General features: G+C 42.4%; 1 protein-coding gene and 1 long non-coding RNA gene across 3 annotated transcripts in view; one reads left to right on the top strand and one right to left on the bottom strand.

Annotated features, from left to right (window-relative positions):
* Rbpj (recombination signal binding protein for immunoglobulin kappa J region) overlaps positions 1–19,776 on the bottom strand; it is a 246,838-nt gene that overhangs the window by 147,095 nt on the left and 79,967 nt on the right. The window lies entirely within an intron of this gene.
* Positions 9,385–17,471, top strand: LOC134474062 (uncharacterized). Its single transcript, XR_010044649.1, has 4 exons — positions 9,385–9,521; positions 9,862–10,193; positions 10,395–10,505; positions 17,312–17,471. It is a non-coding gene; the product is annotated as an uncharacterized LOC134474062 (long non-coding RNA).

The raw sequence follows: 19,776 nt of genomic DNA, 5'->3' as shown, positions 1-19,776 counted from the left end.
GACATGAATCGGGGTGTGGGGACAGTAGCCTGGACTTTGTAGCCTTTATTTTCTTCATGCCATCATTCCTCACGTCACACACAACAGTAAGGTAAACATTATGAAGCATTTTCCAGTTTGAACTAGAAGTGGTTTTGATAATCAGTGTTATATTCGGTCCCATAAATTGGATATCATGTGAAAATGTGAGTGAGGGGACCTACCCAATATAATTTACCTCTAACTTTAGTCTTTTGGACACCTTACCAAACCATTAAAAACAGTTACTTAAATGTATTCAGTAGGAAGGAGGAGAAAATTAGTAACTCTTGGCCCTTTTTGCTTTAGAACATACCTTTAATTAACAATAAGAATCTACATTTAAAAGACAAAAGAGTAATATTTCCTGATATCAACTGAATATTTCCACTTCCTTCTAGTATAAAAGAATAGAAGCCATTAAAGAATATACGGAGTTGGCTTGGAGTGTCACAGTTTAGATGTCTCAGATGCTTATCTGAACACGGAGGCTTCACTCACCTGTCACTCACGCACTGTGTGATCAGATGATTTATTTCTCCAGTTCCACATCCTTGTGCTTAGTACTAAGGTGGAAGTTAGAATTCAAGAGCAACCTGTTGGTAGTGGAAGGATTTCGATCTGGCGTTAGCAGTATAGTGCTGAAGAAGCACACACGTGGCAGACCTGGATACGTTCCTTTTCAAGGATTTCTTTCTTTTGGTGACACGATCCTACTATCCAAAGCAAAATTCCTTTTTAGATGATTCACTGACCAGAGTTACATTAGCTCTAAAAAAGGATTTAGGATGAAGGAGATTATTTACATCTCGTAAAATTCCTTAGAATGTGATAAAACTCTGACCTTTTCCTTACATAAACAGTTATACAAAAAGGATGCACGAAAATCTGTGAGGGGGAGGATTGGTCTAGAGGATTTGGAAAGAATACTGAGCACCATCTGAGAGAGCACTATCACTCAGTTAGAAAAGCAGGATTAAATTAGAACAAAAGAGTTTCAAAAAATAACTATAAGACAAGATAAAGAACTTAAATGGCCCTATCTCTTCTTCCCAGACATCTTTCAGGAATTGGAGCAGTGGACAGAGACTTATTAGATCTTTTCATCTCTTTTGATTTGCTTCCCCAAGTAATATAAATCTTTTCCAGCATTAAATATTTTATAATTATAATGACAAACAAGGTAGTGAGTGCTAAAGGTTATGTATTAGAGTAACTTTAAGCTTTGGAGTTTTTTTAAATAGAACTCTCAAGTGATATCTTAAAATACAGAGTTGAAGGAATTTTTGGTATAAATTGTTTTTATACATTAAAATTAAAACAACGCCCTATCATAATGTCATCCCAAGATGTGTCCATTTAACACAAAAATGTACAAATAGGACCTTACGAAACATAGCTACAACATCATTACTCAGTTTGCATCTGTGTTTAGATTTTGTTATTCTATAAATATCAAGGGAAAAAAATGCTCACTCTCTGTCTATGTCTGTCTGTGTCTATCTGTCTGTCAGTCTGTCTCTCTCTCTCTTATGCAGAAGTTCTAATCTAGAGCCTTGGGCTGCATTCAGTCATCCACCGAGCTTCACTTTCGGTTCTGAGAAAAATCATAGTTAGATAAAAATGTACTTCTCACAAATGATAACAGTTTTAAAACAGTCACCTTTCAATCTCAGAGTATGCTTTAAGTAAACAGAGATAAAAGGAAATGCTGTCATTAGAAGTCTGCATAAAAACTAGATAGCAGTGTCCATGTATGCTATAAAACTAGATAGCAAACAAGAAGCTCTCAATTCAGTAAAATTCAGTATATAACACATCTGCATATACATTGGCTCTAACATCTTTCATAAAATATTCATAACATAAAATACATAACTTACCTTTTTAAGGGCTTTTATTTTTGGTGCTGGGGGTTGAAACGTAGGCTGTGTGCACACCAAACCTGTGTTCTACAACTGAGTGGTATCCCACGCTATTGTAGTGATTTCTAAGTGAGGAATTCAGGGGAATTCACCGTCTGCAGTACAGTTCACTATGTGCAATCCTCACTTCTGTACATCCCAGAACTTTTCATTACACCAAATCATTTACTTTGAAGAACTTTTTTTTTTAATAAACATGGCATTCAAATTAAACATTTGAAAAGTTTTGATAGTACCTTTATAGACCAGTATGAAACTGTGGTCTTCTGAGGCTTTCCTATTCTACCCTACTGTCCTGAGCGGCCCTGTCTTTCTATGATTTTAGGGTCTCTCTCTCTGTCTCTGTCTCTCTCTGTCTCTCTCTGTCTCTCTCTGTCTCTCTCTCTCTCTCTCTCTCTCTCTCTCTCTTTCTGGTGGGCCTGGGGATCCGAATTAGGGCCTTGCATATGTTAGGCAACTACTCTACCCTGAGCTACATCCTCAGCCCTGATTTTAGGCTCTTAAAAGACAATTGTAACTCACTGCTAGAAACCTTTTCACCCTTCTCTACCTGAAAATGAGAAGTTCAAATGCAGCATGTAAAAACTCGCCATCTTTGTGGGAGGTTTTACTGGAATTCACCACCGCCTGTCTAGTCTGGTCTTAGAATCATCCTACATTAAATGCAAATCTAAGAGCTTACAGGAATTGGTATAAACATTTCAAATATTCAACAGAATAATGTGCTCTGCAAAATCTGGTCCCTTCTCTTAAAAAGGGCTCCTTCAGCTAGGCTCTGGTCATCATCCCTGTCTACTTCGTCTACTTTTCTGCTCACAAAGGTTTAGTTTAGTGATTAGTAGCAACTACCAAGTATGAAAATATAATATTCTCAACACAGTGAGAGCCACTATTATCTCCTCTTTAGAAAGCAGGAAATTGTGTGCAGAGAGAGCTAAGTCACACAAACGCATAGCTAACCTATTTCCAAAGCAGTGGGATCTTCTTCTGTGACCTCTCTAGGACCTTCGTACTGTGATGGTCCTATACATCTGTCCTATGGTCCAAATTCCCTAATGTTCATGGCACATAAATGAAGCTTCCAAGAGTGATTCTTTAAGAAATGGGCTGATAGAGGCTGGGGATTTAGCTCAGAGGCATAAGCACCTGCCTTGCAAAAGGGGCAGTCATGAGTTTGATCCCCGGTACCAATTAAAAAACAAAAACAAAAACAAAACAATTGTCCTAAGAAATGGGCTGATGATGTTGTCTCAGGGCTTGAGGTAAAGCTTCTCTTTATAAATCCCCAATCAGAAAAAATGTCTACGCCTTGGAAAAGGCTCAGTGGGACTCCAGGGAGTCCTTTCAGTAGAATCCTGAATACTGTCTAGCAGGCTGTCTGAGAATTAAATGATTTTCTTTTGTCTTTTTTTTTTTTAAACTTTTTATCAGTACCATGGATCGAACTCATGACCGCCTGCTTGCAAGGCAGGTGCTTATGCCGCTGAGCTAAATCCCCAGCCCCAAGAATTAAATGATTTTATAGAGGAAAGTACCTTTGATTATCTTGGATGGATTATGCTATTCTATAATTTTGTAGAGGAGGATGTTTTAGGAGACAGTAAACAATCAGATATGTCTGCACTATACTGATTCAAATGATTCTTGTTTTGAAAGTATACATTTTATTTGGTAGAAATATAGTAGATTTGTACCCAGTAAATGATCCAAGACACTGCCTATTTTTCTCTATGATTATCCAATTTTGCATGTATGAATAAATTTAATTCAGCATTCCAATTGCCCACACACATATCTGTTCTTAAAGTTATCCTTTGTTTGGTTTTAATATCTTTCTGGTGTCTCCTGAATTAATGAGTTAAATAAAATCTTTAGCATGTGTTCATTTTATATTTGTATGAGAGTCATAGTTTTACCTTTTGAACTTTATATTTAGCACCCCATCTTTAGATGAAAAATTGAAGGTGCATGGGAAGCATACATAATAAAATAACTAAAAAACAAAGATAGCAAGAGAAGAATAATGAAAGATTCCTATTTAAATGTCAGGCCTGTGGCATTCTCATTGGTAATGCTACATACAGGCCTTATTAGCATATCCTAGGTGTTCAATAAATATTCGTAGGTGAAGACCTGGAGAACAAGACACACGCACGTATGCAGTGAGGGAGAAGAGCAAGCAGGGAAAACAAACATGAAGACATCCTGCAAAAATAACTTGAAAAGATGACATGGATGTTGACTCCGATTTTTAAAAGCACAATGGTAGCCTTTGGGAAAAGGGGCGCACTTAAAAACACCAATCATGCCTACAAAATCCTTCCTCTGGGCTTTTGGGGCTGGAGAGTCAGGAGTGTCTTTCTCTTAGGGAAAATGTGAGTCCATATGAACAAACTCAGTCTCTTCCTCCTGCTAAAGTTGCTTTCCTTTTCTCCGTCACTACTCTCAGATTTTTTTTTTTTTCTTTTTTTTTTTTGTCTTTTTCCTTTTTATCAGTACCGGGGATTGAACTCAGGACTGCCTGCTTACAAGGCAGGCGCTTATGCCGCTGAGCTAGATCCCCAACCCAACTACTCTCAGATTTAAGTCTTGCAACAGAGAGTAGCCCTGCTTTGCTTCCACAAAGTAGGTACCTTTCACACCACGCATCTAGCATCAGATTTTCCGTGGCTGTGCTCTGACTTTCTTGGCAATTACAGCATAGCCAGGCTGACCTCTAACCTACACAGCTTTCAGGATAATCCTCAAAGGCCAGGGATTGAAGAGCCAGGTCTCTAGGTAATCTAGTGCCGCCACATCCCTGCCTTTCTCCCAGACGAGACAGGGAAGGGAAGTGTAGCAGAAAGAGCCCCCACGATCTCCAGACACGTCTGAGGCTGTCTGCACTTCCTCTTTGTGTGACTTTGAATAAGTTATGTGACTATTCTGAGCCTCAGTTTCTTCATTCCTGAAATATCAGCAATAGCATCTAATGCTCTATGCACTGCAAGTATTAAACACCAGTTCAGCAATTTCCCTGTAACATAAATGCTGTCTCTCTTCCCACTTCTAATTCCTTCCTGCCCTGGAACTCCAGAAGGCCCCTCCTGGACCAAAACCTATACCTGCCCGTATCTTTATCAGGTTTTGGAAGTACCTCAAATTACTTCATTATTCAGCAAACATTTATTGTGCACCTACTATGTACCAGTCACTGCTCTAAGTGCTAAAGATGCTGTGGCCACCAAAGCACAGTCAAAACTCCCACTTCCTAGTTTCTGTCCTAGGATGTATAGAGAGGCTCCGGAGAAACTCACAGTGCATGTACATGTGGTAGGTGGTGACAAGGTCACAGAGGAGAGAATACAGCAGAGAAGCAGACTAAGATACAGCAAAAGGGCAAGGCTCTGCCTGTGGAGAGGAAGGACCTCTCGGGGAAGGTGGCAAGGACCCACGGGTGGTGACACGGGCACCTAGAATAAGCTTTTCTTTCTACACCAGAGGGGACCCTGCAGCTCCGGGCCTAAGCTGATTTCCAAGAAGTGCCGGTGGAGGTGGCTGGGCCTTGGTGGAGCCCAGCTTTGAGGAAGAGGGAAGATGGTTGGCACATCAGCTCTGAGGGGTACGGGGACAGGTTGTGGGTGCTACTGATGAAAACAAGTCACCCGCTTCTCCATCTCCCAGGAACAGGCGCAGTTGTGCAAACAGCACCTGCCTGGCTCCTCCAGGTTTTCTAAAGGAGGTTGTGCATCCCTGGGCACAAATGGGCCTCAGAGGGATTCTTCCCAGGGCCAGGGTAACTAATGCCCTCTTCTTTTTCTTAGATTCCAGAGTGGCCTTGGAAATCTACACCCTCCCTGTTGCTGGCTTCTGTTCAGCAGGCCAGGGCTGGAAAGACCTCTGCTGTCACTGGCCGCCAAGGCCAGGAGGCACGCTCTGCTTGGGGTCATCTCGCCCTCCAGGGTCACCAGCACCAGCCAGTCTTGGAAAACAGACAGCTTGGGGTACAAAGTTCATCTGACTTTTATGTAGTAGTAACCACCGTGGGGCTTTTTAGAATTAAACCTAAGTGCCATTTTCCTCCTAAAGCTCTGGCATGTGGCAACAGTTCTCTCAAATGTCACCTCAGGAAGTTTTACCCAAGAAAAGGGAGGTGGGGAGAAGTTTTTGCCAAATCAGGAAATGTGAATTAACTGACTGAGGAACTTGAAAAAGGAGACCAAGACGACAGAGAAGAAGGGAAGTGGGAGAGCTCGAGGGAGTCCTCTGTGCAAGTGAACTTGGGACAGGCAGCCGGACTCGCATTTCATATAGATTCTGTTGGCTCGAATTTCCTTTTTATAGTGGGCTGCCTTGAGAAACCCCAGACTTAACGCAGTATTCATGGAAGGAAAACCTGAGGTATTAACAGGGATTCCAGCCCTGTGATGTAAACAGTCACCTTAGGGGTGGAAACTCTGCTTTCAGAGTTGCGTGAGTTCCCTATTTCACATCACGAATCTGACCGCTGCTTTCTGCACAATGGATGGTTTCAAACAATGAATACATTATGTAGATCCAATAGGAGTTTCCTCCACCCATCTATTGGATCTACCTCATGGTTTCACACAGGGTTGGCATGCCCTGAGGACACAGAAAAGAAAGCCTAGTTTTGAAACAGGTGCCAGGAACCAAGAAGAATGAGTCACTTTGGGAAAAATGAAGGCAAAATGCAAGTTCATCGGCCACTAGGTCTGCGTGAGTGTTTAAAAATAAAATTAACCTTTTCACTTCTGACATCTATGTCTTGGTGTTATATAGAAACAGAAGTCAAAGTTTTGAAATACAAGGATTTTCATCCAAAAAGATTTGCCCCAAAGTGGTTTTCTATCCCTATTGGTTCTCCCTGATTTCCAGACCCAGTGCTGATCAGGGATGCCCTGGTCAGGAGGCATCAAAGAGACAAAGCCAGTGACTCAAGACACTGGCACAGCAGCCTTCAGGAAGTGCTCACTGTGCCCGTATTCATGCAGGCGCATGTGTCTGTGTGCAGTTGCACTAACATGTATGACAGTGACATTATACAGCATGAATGAAAGTACACCATAGTTTCTATGCAGAAGTCTTCTGGGTCTTTCCTAATCCAAACCCATCTTTCACTAAAAAGGCCAAGTCCTAGACAGAGCAGACCAGGCTGTGATAAAGGGGCATAAAGTACATTATTATGGTTGGGGTCCAAACACCACCCCCCAAAGGTTGATGGTGTCGAAGGCTTTATTGGTAGCTGATAGGTTTCTTAGCAGGTGACTGGATATATTATCATTAATGAGTTTATCCTTGATGAATTCATAGCTCAGTACATTTATTGGAATTAGGACATAATTGGATGGGGGGGCACTGAGGAACCATGGCTTTGCAAGCTGTATCATTCACTCTCACTCTTTCTTTGTGTTTTGGCTGCCATCAGATGAGCAGCCTTTCTGCCAGAACATTTCTGCTTCATCATGGAGCTATAAGCATCCAGCTACCCATGAACTGGAACCTCTGAAACCGTGAGCCAAAATGAACCTTTCCTCTGTTATGTTTTGATTCTCAGCTACTTTGTCACAGCAATGGAAAGCTCACTAATAGGTGCCCAGGAAGGCTTGGGTCAAGGGTTTGCAAGCTCCAGTATCTGAGATATTCATTCTAAAAAATCTCAGAGGTTCCACTTCCAAAGATTCAATTGTCCAGGGTACAACCAAGAATGGCATTTTATGTTTTATTTTGAGACATGATCTTATAAATTAGTAAGTTGCCTAGGATGAGTTCATAGTTTCCACTCTCCTGCCTCAGCCTCCAAGAGTGCTGGAATTACAGGCATGTGCTACCACACCCAGCTGGGGACGGGCACTTTAACCAACATTCCAGCCATTCGCTATGCCAGGAACAAGGTTACTCCGTGAGCCAGTCTTCCTGTTTCCACACAGTGTTTAGACTCTTTAAAGTGTACTGCTTCCTGCCGATCCTCACTAAAACATCAGTGTCAGTTTTCCTGTAATTTGTGAAGCCAACTCTGAATCTCCTTTTCCCCTGCTCAGTCCTCTCTTTTCTCTCCCACTTTGTTCCTCTGTTCTGATTTTCCCTTTATCCCTCATCTCTGTCTGCTTTTCCTTAATTTAGTTTAAGAAGCCATTTAATGAATTCCCACTACAATTTGAAAGTACAAATGAATTAAGACAAAGCTCCTCTCCTTCAGAGGATGAAGTCTGGTTGGAGAGTAGATCAAACAGTCCACTGATTGGCTGATTGATTGATTAACTGATGGACTGATTGACACAGGGCTCACTACGGAGTTCAGGCTGTTTTTGCGGGGGGGTTGACTATCCCTTTTATTTTGGTGGGATGGTTATCAAGCTGGTTGAACTTTCTCTGTAACTTTCCCAGGCTGGCCTCAAACTTACAGATCCTCCTGCCTTAGCCTCCCAGGTGCGGGGATTAGGGGCAGCACTGCCACCCCCTGAACACCATTTTAACAGGGTGAGCTAAGGTAATTTTGTGCGGGCCACTCTCAGCCGAGGGTGGCCCAGAAGCTGGGTTCTCCTGCACGTGCAATGGACAGCTGGTTTCCAGGGAATGGATGTCTCCACTCTAGGATCCCACTTCCAACACCCACCACACTAAAAGGCAGGCAATTTCCCTACTGCCAGTTTACTAGCCCATAAACGCGAGTACCAGAGAAAAAGACAAAAACGGATTCAAAGTTGTACCTGTGAAATGATGCAGTGTCAGAGATGCTCAAAGATGAAATGTACACTGATCAAGGTAACATATGAAATCTACTCTAAATAGACTTTCTGTCTCTCTCTCTCTTTCTTTCTTTCTTTCTCTTTCTTTCTTCTTTTGTCTTTTGAGGCTGGCCTTGCACTGTTTGTGGCCCAGAGTGATCCTCCTGTTTCAGTCTACCTCATGCCTGCACCACCACACCCAGCTTTAAACAGACATTCTAAATATAGATTTTTGTTTTCTCCACTTGCACTGGAAAACATTAGTTGGTAGATAAAACAACAGATTTGGGGAACATTCTCCTGAGCACCCCCAGTCTTCCACCAGGCTGAAGTCCTCTCTCCTTTCAGCCCACTTGCCCTTGACCTGACATCTTCTGTTTTTCACTTTCCAGTTTGTGAGGAAGGAATGAAAAAGATCTTTGCTTCTAGCAGTTTGACAATGGCACTGAAATTTCCACACGAATTCTAAAGAAGTCACCTGAGCCTGCTGAATTTGCAAATAACGGCGTGTGCCTTTATTGAGAGAGGAAGCGAGGATACACATTTTATTTCATTGTGTGCCTCCTGGCTAATTAGAAAACATTCATTAAGGCTCCGGGGCCCAAAGAAAAAGCTCAAAGTGTGAACAGAAACCAAAGAGCATTACCTCACTTCCTCCAAACCTTCCCTAAGGGCACCCTGGTTTTGGAGAGAGTGACTCAGGCCATAGAAATGAAGCAAAACAGAACAATTTCCAATACTGATGACTTCGGATCACAACCTGACACAGAAGAAGAGGATATTTGGGGGGAAAAAAATAAGAGAGACAAACAAAGAGTGTGGTTTTCTGACCAGGCTGAAAATAATGCAGGAGGTATGTAAGTCTAAGGTCAGTCATAGCATGTGTTCTTTTTTTTCTGTCCTCTATAAAAGTTAAAAAACAGCCTACCAATGTTAGTGAATTAAATGTTAGGACGTTTAAATTCCACAAAATTCATGGAATATGAGTAAGATCTTATGCTATTTCAAATTGAATTTTATTATTAAAGGGACATAAAAGAATGGAAGCTCTTTTCTTATTGTGACTTCTGAAAATAGCTGTTATTCTTCTATTGAAATTTTAAAGTTTCCTGCCACAGGAGCCTCCTGAAGCCCAGTTCTTTGCCTTCAGCAACCGGCTGGGCTGTACTTACAAATCTTTTGTTCTTGTTCAGGTGCTGCTGGAATAGTGATGTTTACATACGAATGCAAATTGCTTCTGGAAGAACCCAGGAGTGATCTCTGGGCTGTGTCCATGGCAAATTCCTGAAGTGGGAGTCTGTTATTGTGGCTGCTGAGTTGCATTTACTCCAAGAGCTTGGGCACCAGACAAACCTTGTCCCATCTCCAAGCACCCCACCCCCTGCCAAGTTCCAAGACTCTGGAACACACAGCAGCCAAAGAAGTGTAAGAAAAATCAGGCCTTTTGCATTTTACAAAAAAAGCATTAACTCCCACTGAGCTCTAGAAGGCCACTGGCCACCTCCTGCTTCGTTTTGAACTCCAGGTAAGAGACAATTATCAAATATTTTTGTGGTTATAATGTGCCAGTTTTAAAGCTATTTGGATTTTTAAATTTAATTTTATGAGCAAGAAAGACTACCAAATGGAACTTTAAAAGTTAAATTTTTATTTCCCCCTTTGGAGACAAGCAGCTTCTCCAAATTTCTTCAGGTCTAAGGTGTTTCTGTTGCTGATGTTTTCTTAGTAGATGTTGCTGGTGACACCTGATCTTGAACTCAATGGCTTGTAATTCTCCTCTCCTGATGCCCAGGATCTATTCATCTGCCCCCACACACCCAAAATTCAACACAAACAGGTAAGTCCCTGTTACCTTCTGAAAAACTTTGCAAGGATTGCTGACCATGCTTGGAGCCCTCCTAGAACCCTGCTGTGAGAGTTCCCTTTTCTATACTCAGAGCAAAGGAACATCCTTATCTCTGAAGGCAAAGGTCACAGAGAATACTCTGAGCAAACAGGCCTGCAGTTTCCCTTGGTTTATCATTAGGTCATTCCTGTTTTAAGTCCTGTTTCTCCACCATTACCCGCTAGCATGAAAGCACTGTCCACAAGGTTAAGCGTTACTTCAGGTCTTCATTTCCTTATGAAGGCTACTGTGTCATATAAAAATCACATAAAATAGATTTGTATGCTTATTTCCTTTTCAGTTTGCTTGTTTTTGTTTTGAGATGGTATCTTCCTCTGTTGCCCAGGCTGGTCCTGACCTTCTGGGCTCAAGAAGCTTCTGCCTCAGCTTCCCAAGTAATGGGACTCCAAGTGTGTAGCAATGTGTCTGTTTTGCTTTTTCTCTCTGCAGTGTGTCATTTGTTATGAGCACTTTAGCCAAGAGCCTAAGATGAGTGAGGAAGAGACAATCTTCCTTTCCTACATTCTTGTCAACTTATCCTGTTTCTAGAAGGCAGATGAATGCTAAACAATGTGTGAGGTCCTGGGAGGGCACAAGGACTAACATATGGCAGGAAGTTCCACCAAGAAAGAAGACTCAGTGACATAACTGAAGGCCAGCCACAAAGGGCGGTCCTAGGGAGACGGCTACAGGGGGACAAGGCACCATCCTTGGGGTCACCATCACCATCCTGGAGCTAAGGAGCATCTCCAAGAAGGTGACGCTGAGTGAGCAGCGAGCCAGTGGCAGGGCATGGCACTTTGCAGAGGGTCAGTGTTTTGCTGTGCAGACGGGGAAGGGGAAAGGGAAGAAGTGTGGCAGTCTGCATGGAGGGAGGGACCATGGAAAGAGACCAGTGGTCAGAAGCCACGCTGGAAGCCTGAGCAGGAAGGCCGTCACATGACACGGTAAGGAGTGTGGAGAACGACTGAAGAGACGCCAAGAAAAAAGTGGCAGGATTTGATGTGCAGTGAGGAAGATCACTACGGTTTTCTCATGGAGGAGGATGTTAGACTGCTCTGGTGCCTTGGATGAGAAACTCCACAGAGCTGACCTGATACGTACTCACTGATAAAATCATTCAGATTTATTGAAGTTTACTGGGGCAAGACTGTGAGCAAAAACACAACTGCCCACAGAGTTTAGTAGGTGGTGAAGGTTGGCTGGGAGACTTAACTCAGCAACGTAAGCGCCTGCTTGGCAAGCACAAGGTTGTGAGTTCAATCCCCAGTACCAAAAAACAAAACAAAGCAAAACAAAGAGGTGGTGAAGGAAGTAAATATTAATAACATAATTACACAAATAAATGCAAAATGACAAGGTTGACAGGTGTTTTCTTGTGCTAGAACTACATTTACCAGCTTTCCTTGCAACAGGAATGGCCATGTAATTAAAATCTAGCCAATAATATCTAAGTAAAAGTGAGGAGGTGTGTTGTATAAACTGGGCTTATGAATGTGTGAAGGAAAACCACACTGATCGCCTGAGTGCTAGCCTGGGAGTGTTATGTGAGCAGGAAATAAATACCAAGAGACGAGCAATTGTACTTTGTGTATTTGGGTCTACTTGTTACATCAGCTTAGCTTATCATTAGCATACACACACAACTTATATAGCATAAAAGAGAGCCAGAAGGTAAAATAATAGCATAAAATTCGGGGAGCTAGACATAATCTGAAGAAAAAAGTCAGAAATATTTCACTGTGAAATTCTAAAGATGAACAGGGCAGAGGACTTCACTGGGGTGCATAAAAAGTGAGCAGTTTAAGAAATACCAGACACATACACTCCAGGGCTAGAGAAATGGATGTGTGTGTGAAAGAGAAATGAAAGACACCTTCCAGGGTTCTGCCAAAGCACGGCAATGCTGGCCTAAGAGGATACAAGAAGTTTGGGAGGAATGGTAATAAGAGAAAAGTAAAGCTAATAGTGGTGCCCAAGGAGCACACTAGAGACCTCCTGATGGTTGACAGTGTGACTCCTAAGCTCTGTAGAGAGGGATTGAGTGGTAGAGGAGGGCAGAAGAGTCAGCTGCCTGGAATACAGGAGGGAGTGCAGGGGGTTCAAGGAGGTATCAGAATGTCAGAAAACAGCTGAGAATCCAGCCCACAGAATGGCGGGGAGGGATCTAGGAAGAGGGGTCTTCAGAAAGCTCAGGAGGAACACACAGAATGGTGAAGAGAACTGGGTGAGCAAGAGAAAGATATCCTTAACCCAAAGAAAAGACTTTACAGCTCTAGTTTTAAAATAAAAGTAGAATCAGTTTTTCTCTGCTACTTTTGCATGGAGAAGGATTCTGAAGTGAAAAAACATTTAGGATGATCATAAGATGTTGCTAGATTGGCATTTGGAAATTTGGGTTTAAAAGGAGGCTGAGGCAGGAGAATGACAAGTTTGAGCCCGCACTGGGAAATTCGGCAGCTCCCTGTCTCAAAATAGAAAATGTGGATATAGCTTAGTGTAAAGGTCCTTAGTACTGTGAAAAAAAAAAAAAAAAAAAAAAAGAAAGAAAGAAAAGAAAGATTGAAGAGTTCTTACATGATGACAAGGAATTTAAGCAGGAGCTTTTAAAGTTTTGGCTAAAGTTATTCACACTGCACATGATTTTATTTTAAAATAGTACTGAGAATGGATTCCAGGGTTTCACGCATGCTAGGCAAGTGCTCTTCCACTGACTACAGTAGCCAAGACACGGAATTTAACTTCTCACTCAGGACATTGTCAGGTCACACAGCTAGTCATGATAGAGCACTCAGTGTCCTTAGGTGCTGGTTGGGTCTGTGTTGCTGTGAGAATCGAGAAGAAGGTGGAAGCAACTTCAGAACTGGAGTAAAATATTCCACTGAAGCCAGAAAAGTACACTTTGGCCTCTAAGTTCCTTTCCTTGTGGTTTTCTTTTTTCCCTTTGATTTTGCAAAATTGTTGAAAGTTGACTGTATTCAGAGTCACTTCAATAACCAAAAAAGGACCTGACCACTTCCCTCTCCGCTTCCCCTTTATTCCCTACTAACTTTTCTCAGTTCTCTTACCTTTGAAAAGGGGATGGACCTTCCTCATTTCTCCTCTACTTCCCAAAGCCCAAGTTAGCTCTTCTGGTTGGCACGACACGACACGTTTTCTTAAGGAGGTAATAACAGTCCCACTTGGGCCTTCTCTTCTGCCTTTCCCCACCCCGGGCCCCCACACATTCAAAAACAGAGTCTCCCTTTTCCTGTTCTCCGTTCCTCTCACTTTAGCCCCTGCTGAGGAAGGAGCCTTTTGTTCCTTCTCATTTGTTCCTTTCCTACTCATTTTTCTCATTGGCAATTTCTGTAAACGGCTACCTTAAAACATTGGCTCTGCTTCTGCATCTTGTTCTATTTCCTCCTGTGTACAGTGGAGTCAGGACCACAGGGTAAGGGACACGTTCTGGGAGAGGGACACTTCCAACACAGTGGCACCGTCATCAGTGTCCACAAAGCAAATCACAAAGGTACTATCTTGGATCAATCAGAAACTGGCTATTTTTAAACCTTTGTGTGAATCTGGTGATGCTCAGAGGACCGATCAAGATACTCTTTTCAGTCCGTCATTTGTATGTGGGCACAACCAATTGAAAGATACCATTTTGGATCCTTCATTTACATGTAATAGGAACTCACTGAAGTTTTTATAATAGTTTATACTTGACGTAACACCAAATGCTTGATAGATTGATTTTCCTGATGCTTTATTTGTATGCCAAATAACCTGGGAATTTTAGGTACAAAATTTCTTTTTTTATCCTGGGGCCTCTGTGAGCTGCTTTAACTCTGCAGAGCATACGTCTCTTCTGCTTCCAATAAATGTACACATGCCCTGACTTTTCTATGTGTTGCTCAATTCATTGCTGGGGACACAGAACCTCGAAGGAAGCCCCATGGGCCTCCCCCATCTGGTAACAGGGTCACCCCAAGTCAGTGAAGTATGGTCCTCACTTCCGGTGGTATGCTTTGACTTCCTGGTCAGTCAGGTGAGCATGAAAATACTTCTTCCCAAAGCAGCCCCCTCCCCTATTTTTTCCACACCATTATGGGCAAGACACTTTCTTACATAGTTTAGGAAAGAAGACTTTGGTCATTTCTCTCTGCTCTCAAATTGCTTATCACACACAAGTAAAAGTTAATGGTTTCTTAAAAGCGATCATAGCAAGAAATAGCATGATAAGTATCACAGGCAATGAGTGGGGGTGAGTTTAGAGAAAGGGGGGGCAGGGTACATCTGAGAAACCAGGCAGTGTTCATGGCAGAGCAACTTTGAGCAGCCCTCGAGAAAATGAAGCATTCCTGGAGTCCAGTGAAGTGCAAAAGAGAAAGAGTTTGGTACTTCAATGAGTATATCCAAAATACAAAATTGTCTGTAACTATGAAGTGTTGTTTTTTTTTGTTTTGTTTTGTCTTGTCTTTTTCATTTTTATCGGTACCAGGGATTGAACTCATGACTGCCTGCTTGCAAGGCAGGCGCTTATGCCGCTGAGCTACATCCCCAGCCCTGAAGTATTGTTATTTTTATCCCCTTGTAAATCATTACCAGAAGCAAAGCAACTTCAAAAGCCCCTACTTTCACATCATGGTCTTGAGATGCATCCATTTACCTACAAATGCCTCAAGTTTATCCTTCTTCTGGTACTGGGAATCAAACTCACAAACTTGCACTTGCCAGCAGGCACTGTGCCTCTGAGCTGTACCTCTCACCCAACCTTATCCTTTTTTATGGCAGAGTAGTATTCTCTTGTGTGTAATACCACATTTTCTTTACCCATTTATCTATAGATGGGAATATAGGCCACTTCCAAGATTTAGCCATTGTGAATTGTGCTCCTCTAAACATGGGTACGCATATATCACTGTAATATGATGACTTTAATTCTTTCAGTAAGATACTCAGAAAGGGAATAGCCAGGTCAAATGGAATTTCTATTTTTGGTTCTTCAGAGACCTCCACAGTGGTTGCACTAGTTTATGTTCCCACCAGCAGTGCTGAGGGCTCCTTTCTCCGCATTCCCTGTAGCCGCACCAGCATTTGTAATTATTTGATTTCTTGATTAAGGCCATTACTTCTAGAATAAGAAGAAATCACAGTGTTGCTTTAATTTGCATTTCACTAATGGCAAGAGACATGAGCATTTTTTCATGTATTTATTTACCATCAGTACTTATATAAATTTAAATATCTCAGTTTCCCTTTTATGAAAAATCAAAAAAAAAAAAAGAGAGAGAGCAAAATAAAAGATAGCTCACAGGAAGTAGGGAGATCTTTTTCAAATGGAAGGAGAACAAGAGATGGAAGGGGGCTTGGGCATGTTGGTGCAGGCCTGTAATCCCAGCACTTGGGAGGCTGAAGCAAGAAGACTGTGGTGAGTTTGAGACCAGCCTGGGTTACAAAGTAAACTCAAAGCCAGCCTGAACTGCATGAAGAGACCCTGTCTCAAAAAGACCAAAAATAAAAAATAAAGAAAGAGAAAGGAGAAGAAAATACAGAAACATCTGATTAAACAGTAAAACAAAACCAAACCGGAAACCATTGCAAGCCGGGGGTGGCCCATGCCTGTAGCCCCATCCTTTAGGCTGCTGAGGCTGCTGGCTCACAGGGTTGAGCCCAGCCTGGGCAAATTAGCGAGGCTCTGTCTCAAAATAAAACTATAACAAAAGGCTGGAGAGGTAGCTGAGTGCAAAGTCCCTGGGTTCAATCTCTGGTACAGCAAAATTAAGCAAGTATGCCAGTAAGTAAGTAAACCTCCATTGCTTGGCCGACTTGAAATGCCTGATTTATCAGAGCTGCAGGGTTACAGCAAAATCAAAGGGAAACAACTGATTTATTTATTTTTTGTGTATCCTGAACCAATTAAGGTTTTTGACCGTAGATTCAACAAGTAAGAGAACTGATATAAAGAGCATAAGAAGGACAGAACTTCTTTACTTTTGTCTTTTGCTCTTAAGGCTAATTTTTTTTCTTAGAAAGATGGGTCTTTAAGACATAAAGAAGATTTGTAGTTGCACGAAACAGAAACAAGCCACACAAAGGGACTGCCATGCCCCACGCCACCCCTTCTCTCCCCTTAGAGGTTGCCCAGGCTGGTCATGAACTCAGGATCCTCCTGCTTCAGCCTCCCGAGAGCTGGGATTATAGGCACATGCCAGTGCACCCAGCTCATGCTTCTCCTTTAGACACAGAAGTCTGTGCATTGTTTATTATGATCCTGTTACCTTGGCCAGAGCCAAAGAATGGGGCAGTGCTCCCTTCTCCCAGAGCAGGAGGGCTAGGCAGCCAAGTGTAACTTGTGAGAAGGCTGAGTGTGAGCGCTCTGTCCAATTGATTCGCACAACAGTCTGCCTGAGCCTGAGGACACCCAGGCAACAGGTGCTGTGTTCCTCATGGACTCTGATCGCAAGTCCCACCACTGAAAAGAATGTCAGTGGACGGCACCAGGCATGATCAAAACGTACAAGAAGTGCTTAAGTAGGAAAAAGTTATCACAGTAGAGAACTGTTGGTGCTCCTTCCCCTCAAAATACTCCGCCCTGATTTGAATACACTTATCCCATGGCGCCTGCCACTTCCTGAAACAGTTCTGCCCGTCCTCTTTCCTGACTGTCTTTGTGTGGTGCGATTCAAAATGCAGCGAATGCTGCAGAGAGACCATCCCAGGGAAAGGCAGGCCCCTAAAAACACTAGCACGCCCTCACTGACTTCATTTTCCAGGTCTGCAGCCCTGAGACTTCAAATCAGAGCGGCCATGAAAAGTAAACGTTTGGGATCAATCCAGGCTACGAGGCAGCCACATCAGAGCAGCGGAAGACACTCGTGAAAGAGCATTTCCAGGACTAAGAGCCCTTCACAGGGTAGTGTAGAGAATTAAATAACATGGTAAGTATAATCAACGCAGAAAAGTGTCTGCCACAAAATAATATGGTAACAAAGTCGATTATCATCTCTATCCACTGTGATATTAAACAGGATAATGAGCTTAGCATATATAGTATAATATCTGACATGTAAATTTAACAGGAATTAGCAGTTCCTGGGCTGGGGACCTAGCTTACCGGGCTAGCCTATGCTTAGCGTGAGTAAAGCCTGGAGTTTCATCCTCAATGCCATGAAAAAAATAAGCAATTATTATAACATCAGCGTGACAATTAACACTATGATTCCTGAAATCCTTTCCCAGTAAATGGACTGATTGTTCAGGCTACTGGAGACTGGCTTGGCACGTGTGATTGAAAGCTGCTGATGGCTCCAGGGCCTCCCCAGGACGTCCAAGAGTGACCAGAAAACACGCAGTCATCAGTCAGCAGCTTGGAGGGTCAGTTCCAAGCCCCGGGACAGATGAATTATGTGACCTTGGCGGGGTCATTTGATCTCTCTGAGTTTCAATTTCCTCACTGTTAAATGAAGACCTCAAGGTTCCTTCAGCTCATAAATGTTGCCATTAGAAGCCTTTGTGTGGTTTTAAATTTTAAAATCTTGGTTTGTAGATAAGCATTTAAAAGCTAATTAAAACCTGGGCTTGCAGTGAATATTAACTTCAGTTTCAGCCATGAAAGAGATTTCCTTTTTTAATCTCCTGAGAACATTTTTCACAGAATCTGAAATAAGGGTCAGTGTAAGTTTAAGTGTGCAACATGGCAATCTAATCATCATTATATTATTCTTAATGCATATCGCTGACATAGTATAAATGGAAGGGCTTACGTTTAAGCCAGTGCAAGGCAGTCGATTTCATTTGGCATGGCATAGAAATTTAGGTAATTTAGACACTGGGTCTGGAAGTACCGAAGACCCCTTTTCTGTATGGAGTGTTTTCCACGGTCTTTGGCAGATGGTTGAAACTGTGTAGAGCGCAGAACCGCACATTTTAACATGCTTCTTCACACTTGCTTTTAGCATTGTCCTCCTGTGATTTATGGCCTGCTGTCCTCTTGGCATTATTACTTTTGTATTTTGGTAACATTATTAGGTAAAATAAGGGTTTCTTGAACAACAGCAGTGGACTACAGCAATAGCTCATCTCCTCGATGCGTGCCTGATGGGTGGGTGGAATGTCCTGCGCGTGTGTGGGGGTGAAGGAATAATGAGATGGACGATTTGTCAGGTGAGATGCAGGATACAGCACGGGGTCCATCGCGCCAATCAGAAGGGCTCAAGATTATTTCTGGAATTTTCCACTTAATATTCGCAGGCTGTGGTTGACTGCGGGTAACTGAAACCCTGGAAAGCAAAACCCCAGATAAGCAGAACTACTGTATCTAAGATTTCACATCACTCTTTTCTATTATCTTCAAAGAGTTTATCATGTGAAAGCATTTTTATAAAGTTACTATCAACACTGTCAGTTGCACCCAGATTTCTCCAGAAACATAGTGCTAGTTAAAAATCTGCACAGCTCTTTCTTTCTTTTTTTCTTCCATTCCAAGAGCCAAAAATCCTCTATTCCATTTTTATTTCCAAAGGCAGCGTTGGGCTGTGGCTTGGCAGTGGAGGGTGTGGTTTTGAGGGGTTGGCGAGGGGAGGGATTATAAACACTACAACATGTGGTTGTGATGACAATTTAGTGTCTGGAGATCAGCATACATCCTTGAAGCTCCAAGTTTACACATAAAACATCCCTAAATAGTTTAGAGCTATCCATGAATCCAAGAGAGTGATAGTAAGAGCAGCAGGGGAAGAGGAAGAGAAGGGAGAGAGGGAGAGAGAGGAAGGAGGAAGGAGAGGAGCGGGGAGGAGAGGAGAGAGGAGAGAGGAGAGGGAAGGGGATAATATCTTAGTTTGAATCATGGAAATATAAAACAAGCAAGGGCCCTTAAAGATCATCTATTCAGGGGGATGTAGCCATAAACTTGCCCAAGGACTTGGCTTCCATCCTCAGTACCACTACCAACACCACCTCCAGAAAAATTAAAAAGGAACCACGGCAAGAAAGATCATCGAGTACAGTTCATTAATCAATTATTCATAAAGAAAACTGAGGCCCAGAGACATGCAGTCCTTGTATACAGTGCTGTATCATCAATAACCAAACCAGAACTAGAACATAGGGGACTTGTGGAACTGGACATTCATTCATTCATTCATTCATTCATTCATTCACAGATGTGACACGATTGAAAGACTTCTATGTCACAGAGTCCTTGACTGATGGACAAAACGCTTCCACAGCGCAGGCTGCA

The sequence above is a fragment of the Cavia porcellus genome, unplaced genomic scaffold (assembly GCF_034190915.1).
Source record: "Cavia porcellus strain 051 isolate PalLab524CR breed Dunkin Hartley unplaced genomic scaffold, mCavPor4.1 scaffold_30, whole genome shotgun sequence".
NCBI classification, from domain to species: Eukaryota; Metazoa; Chordata; class Mammalia; order Rodentia; family Caviidae; genus Cavia; species Cavia porcellus.
The sequence above is the reverse complement of the archived record's forward strand: the minus strand, read 5'-3'. Positions and strand labels throughout refer to the sequence as shown.